At 36.1% G+C, this 5,000-nt stretch overlaps 1 protein-coding gene across 1 annotated transcript in view; it reads left to right on the forward strand.

The window, feature by feature from the left end:
• Positions 1–5,000, forward strand: part of LOC135092800 (serine/threonine-protein kinase Warts-like) — an 18,892-nt gene that overhangs the window by 688 nt on the left and 13,204 nt on the right. Inside the window, 1 exon segment of the mRNA XM_063991481.1 lies at positions 2,490–3,029. The gene's annotated coding sequence lies outside the window, so the exon portion shown is untranslated.

Genomic DNA, 5,000 nt, shown 5'->3' on the forward strand with positions numbered 1-5,000 from the left:
TCTGTAGGTTCAGTGTTTTGTTTATGTGTCTGTCTGTCTGTCTGTCTGTCTGTCTGTCTGTCTGTCTGTCTGTCTGTCTATCTATCAGCTGTACCTCTCTGTTTGTGTCTGTTTGTTGTTTACTTAATCGCTTGCACCAATGGTCGTGTGTGTGTGTGTGTGTGTGTGTGTGTGTGTGTGTGTGTGTGTGTGTGTGTGTGTGTGTGTGTGTGTGTTTCTCTCACCTGTTTGTTTGTCAGTTTGTTTGAGCGGTAGAAAACTTAACTGCCTTTTTTTTTTTTTTTTTTTTTTTTTTTTTTTCGTTCGCATATTGTATTTTGTTTTCGTGTTTGTGTCTGAGTTTGTCTGTTTCCTTTTGTTTATCTGATTTATTCCTTTATTGTTCTCGCCCTTGTTTGTTTTGATCACCATTTTTTTTGTTTGTTTACCTTTCCTTGTGTCACGTGTTTGTTTATTTGTTTCAATTTAATCATGTTTACTTGTTTGGTTGTTGGTGTATCTCGTTGTTTACTTGTTTATGTTGATTTCTCTGTTTATTGATCATCTATTGTTTATTTATATCAATTTAGCCTTGTTTACTTGTTTGGCTGTTTACATATCACGTTGTTTACTTGTTTGCATTGATCTAACCCTTTTTTTGTTAACCTATCAGTTATTTTTACTTATTTTTGTTTATTTCTTTCAATTTAATCTTGTTTACCTGTTTGGCGGCTCGTCTTTTTTGTTTTGTTTACTTGTTTATTAAATTGTGTACTCGGTGAGTTGTTTACATGTCTGTCTGTCTGTCTGTCTGTCTGTCTGTCTGTCTTTGAGTGTTTGTCATGAGTGCATCTGGGAGGGACAGGTGTGTTTGGGTGCTAATTAAATTGGACAGGTGTGATAAATTTTTTGTTACATAAGATTGAGCAGATAGATTGACGTAATGGTAGTTTAGGTTAGCGAATGAGAGGGTATTAGGTGTAATTGCAGTTTAAATAAGAATTAGGAAGGATAGGTTTGTATACAGTGATAGTTTAAGCAAGAAATTAAAAGTACAGGTAGTTTTTGTGATAGTTTAATTAGTGGAAGGAAATTCATATATAAACCTTTACAAGAAGCTGAAAGGTAGATAGATGTGTATAACAATGAATATTATGCAAAACAATGATAAACAGCAGTAGATTCGATATGTGAGGCTTCAGTGCGACAAGTTACAAGACTCATTAGATGCAGGAAGAGTTAATGTGTTTGTGAAAGAAAGATAGATAGATGATTACAGAAAGAAATAATAGAGACATTGATATTTTTGATAGATGGAAATTAAATGGAGTAGATTATAATATATCTTTCTTCTTCCTCTTCTTCTTCTTATTATTATTACTATTATTATTCTTTTGTCTTCTTCATCTTTTTTTTTCTTCTTCTTCTCTTCCTTGTTCATATTGTTATTCTTTTCCTTCTCTTTTTCTCATCATTATTATCATTATTGTTATTATTCATCTTCTTCTTTTTCTTTTTGTTTTTCTTCATCTTTTTCTTCATCTTTTTCGTCCTCCTCTTCCTCTTCATATTTATTGTATTTTATCAGTGTTATCTTTCTACAATACTATCTTAATGTACTATCTTTAAAATGTACTATCTTAAATCTCACCTACTATTTTTTATTTATTTATTTATTTTTTTACTATTGATATTGGCTGATAATTTTTGAATCATTGTGTAATTAAAGTTCACATGTATTTTATTTATTTTATTTATTTATTTTTTATTTATTTGTTTATTTGTTTATTTTTTTGTTGTCCCTATTGTCTGTGATTTATTGTTATTTAGTTCACATGTATCTTGTTTATTGTTGTTTGTTTGTTTGTTTGTTTGTTTGTTTGTTAATTTTTTGTTGTTGTCTATATTCGTTGCTTGCATTTCATCTATTTGTTTTTTGATTCAGCTATGTTAACTACGTGATGTTTTATTTATTTATTTATTTATTTTATTTTATTTTTTCCTATGTTTTATCTATTTATTTATTTATTTTGGAGTATATTAACCTTACAATCTTTTCTCATAATATTGTCTGTCTTTTTACACCTTCCTTCTCTTACTATTAATGTGTGTATGTGTGTGTGTGTGTGTGTTTGTTTACGTTTTGTTCGTTTTTCCAGTGTTAAATGTTCCTTCTTGCATTTACTGTTGTGTATGTATGTTTATTTGTTTGTTTGTTTGTTTGTGTGTTTGTTGTGTTCCAGGATGCATGTTTACGTTTATTAGTTTTCAGAAAATTAAGTGTTTCTTGTAATGTTGTTCGTATATAAAACTTTCTGCTTTTGCTGTTAATATGTATGTTTGTATGTGCGTTTGTGTGTGTGTTTGTTGTTTTTCTTGATGTGTTTACGTTTTGGGACATTGAGTGAAGCAGTAATGATGACAATGATTGTTTACATTCAGTGCAATGATGATGACAATGATTATTTGTATGACCACTAACACCACAACATCTTCTCCCTCCTGAACAGAGCGAGGACTGAGGACGTGTGTGTGAAGAGCGACAGACGGACACACGGACACAAACACCCTCAGCAGCACTCTAGGAACCCCCACCACTACTACTACTACTACTACTAGCAACGCACTACAAGCCACTACTACTACTACTACTACTACTACAAATCATCAGTGCCTTAGTTGAAACCTTATTCGATTAAAGAGCTAAAGAGTTACGGTGTTTGGTGCAATCTGTCAGTGCTTTCCATCCGTTCCTCTCCATCTGCTGGCCACGGTAGACAGACGGACACGCGGACAGATCACGTTTGGGTCTATTCGTCCACTTAACTTGTGATATCCCCACTGGAGAGATTCGGAAATGTGTCTGTCTGTCTGCGTGGCGTGGAGCAATTTGGTGTGTCTCTGAGTTGATGGAACAGAAGAATACGGGCTCTGTGTGATGTGCCGTTGACTTGACTGAACGGAACACCCCTCCTGCTGGTGCCACGACTCCTCCGCTGTCCACCGCTGCTGCCGCCGCCGCTGCTGCAATTATTCCTGTACTTCTGTAGGTGAGTGTCTGGGATTGGGTTATTGGTGATGGAAGAGAGAGAGAGAGAGAGAGAGAGAGAGAGAGAGAGAGAGAGAGAGAGAGGGAGGGAGGGAGAATGTTACTTGCAGTGGTGTGTGTGTGTGTGTGTGTGTGAGAGAGAGAGAGAGAGAGAGAGACAGAGAGAGAAAGCCAAACTGCTCTTGAAATTAATGTCTTTCACTTTTGAACCTCCATGTATCCAAATCTCCGTCCGGCTTCCTGTTAAAAGGATGCACCGTCTTTGAGCCCTGCCAAGAGTTACAGCATCCCTCTCATCCACAACCTTGCTTATGACTCAATTTCTCACTGTCCCTCTTTTAAATCTCAAACCACTTTACTTCAATCAACTTGTGCATGTTTTTATTTGCTATCTCATGAAAAGAACCTGCTTAATCCTGGCTGTTCTCTCGTTTAAATCTCTCTCTGCTTCACCTCCATCCTCTTGTACGTTTTTTCTTGGTCCCTCACGAAAAGAATCCGCTTCATGTCTCCGTTGTAGCCTTGAACTCAATAATACGGGCTGTTTATTCATTTTTATTTGTTATTGTCATCATCTTGTTTGTGTTTCGTAGCGGTAAAGGTTTCCGCGTTCGGGGAGTGGAAGGAGTGGATGAAGGATAAAGAAATGGGTGTGAATAATATGTTTGGAAGTGCTTTACAGGTTAGTGAAGGGTTAGATACAGGGGTGCTGGCCATTAACGCTAAAAAGAATGAAAAAAAAAAAAAAAAGATGGGGGGGTGGGGTCTTCTGAGGTGCTGGTCCTTAAGCGAAGGTTACGTCATATCACCAGCAAAAGCCGACAAAGGTGCATTGAATTCCACTGTGCTCTTTAGGAAAACACTATTGCATTTCATTACATCCTACATTATGACTACTCTGGTGACCTTTCTGTGTGGGACTAGCACCTTCACAGACCTTTTTTTTCCAGTCACTGTTACCCTTGGCCAGTTCCCCGTCTTATATAAAAAAAAAGATAGAAATGCCATTACGAAAAAAGTTACTGTGGTTTTGTTACGCTTAAATGAGTCAACGAGCTTTTGTTTATAAGATCTTTGAGTACATGGACCTAAGATTGTAATTTTAAACATGTCAATATCTTGTTTTGGACAGGTTGTAGTGGAAGTTATTGGGGTTTTCAAGGGTGTTTTCAAGGTTATAGGGATAGTTTAACAGGCTGTAGTGGAAGTTATAGGGGTTTTCAATGGTGTTTTCAAGGTTCCAGGGATAGTTTAACAGGCTGTAGTGGAAGTTATTGGGGTTTTCAAGGTTCTAAGGATAGGTTAACAGGCTGTAGAGGAAGTTATTGGGGTTTTCAAGGTTCTAGGGATAGTTTTAACAGGCTGTAGAGGAAGTTATTGGGGTTTTCAGGGTTCTGTTCTTTATCAAATCCATATCGGTATTTCAAAGGGATTTTTTCTCCTTTCTAAATCTGCCATTGTGTTTAGAGAGGAAGAGAATTACACAAGAACTAAACTAATACTGTATTCTCTCTCTCTCTCTCTCTCTCTCTCTCTCTCTCTCTCTCTCTCTCTCTCTCTCTCTCTCTCTCTCTCTCTCTCTCTCTCTCTCTCTCTCTCTCTCTCTCTCTCTCTCTCTCTCTCTCTCTCTTAAATCTTTTCTTCTTTATTTACAGTAACATTTAACTGGCTTCCTTCCTTCCTTCCTTCCTTCTTTTCTTAATATGTTTATTTGTTTGTTTGTTTGTTTGTTTGTTTTATTCTTTCACATGAGAGGGAAAATGAAAGTATAATTATAATGATCTTTCTTTCATAACCTTCATTTTCCTTCCGTCCTTCCTTCCTTCCTTCATTCTATTTATTATTTTTTTCCTTCCTTTTCTTTCTTTACACGTAACTTTAAACTAAACTAAGCGGACTATTTTTCATTTTTTCCCTTCCTTCCTTCATTTCTTACCTCTTCTCTTTTCCTCCTCCCTTCCATAATCCTTTC

Source organism: Scylla paramamosain, chromosome 41, assembly GCF_035594125.1.
Source record: "Scylla paramamosain isolate STU-SP2022 chromosome 41, ASM3559412v1, whole genome shotgun sequence".
NCBI classification, from domain to species: domain Eukaryota; kingdom Metazoa; phylum Arthropoda; class Malacostraca; order Decapoda; family Portunidae; genus Scylla; species Scylla paramamosain.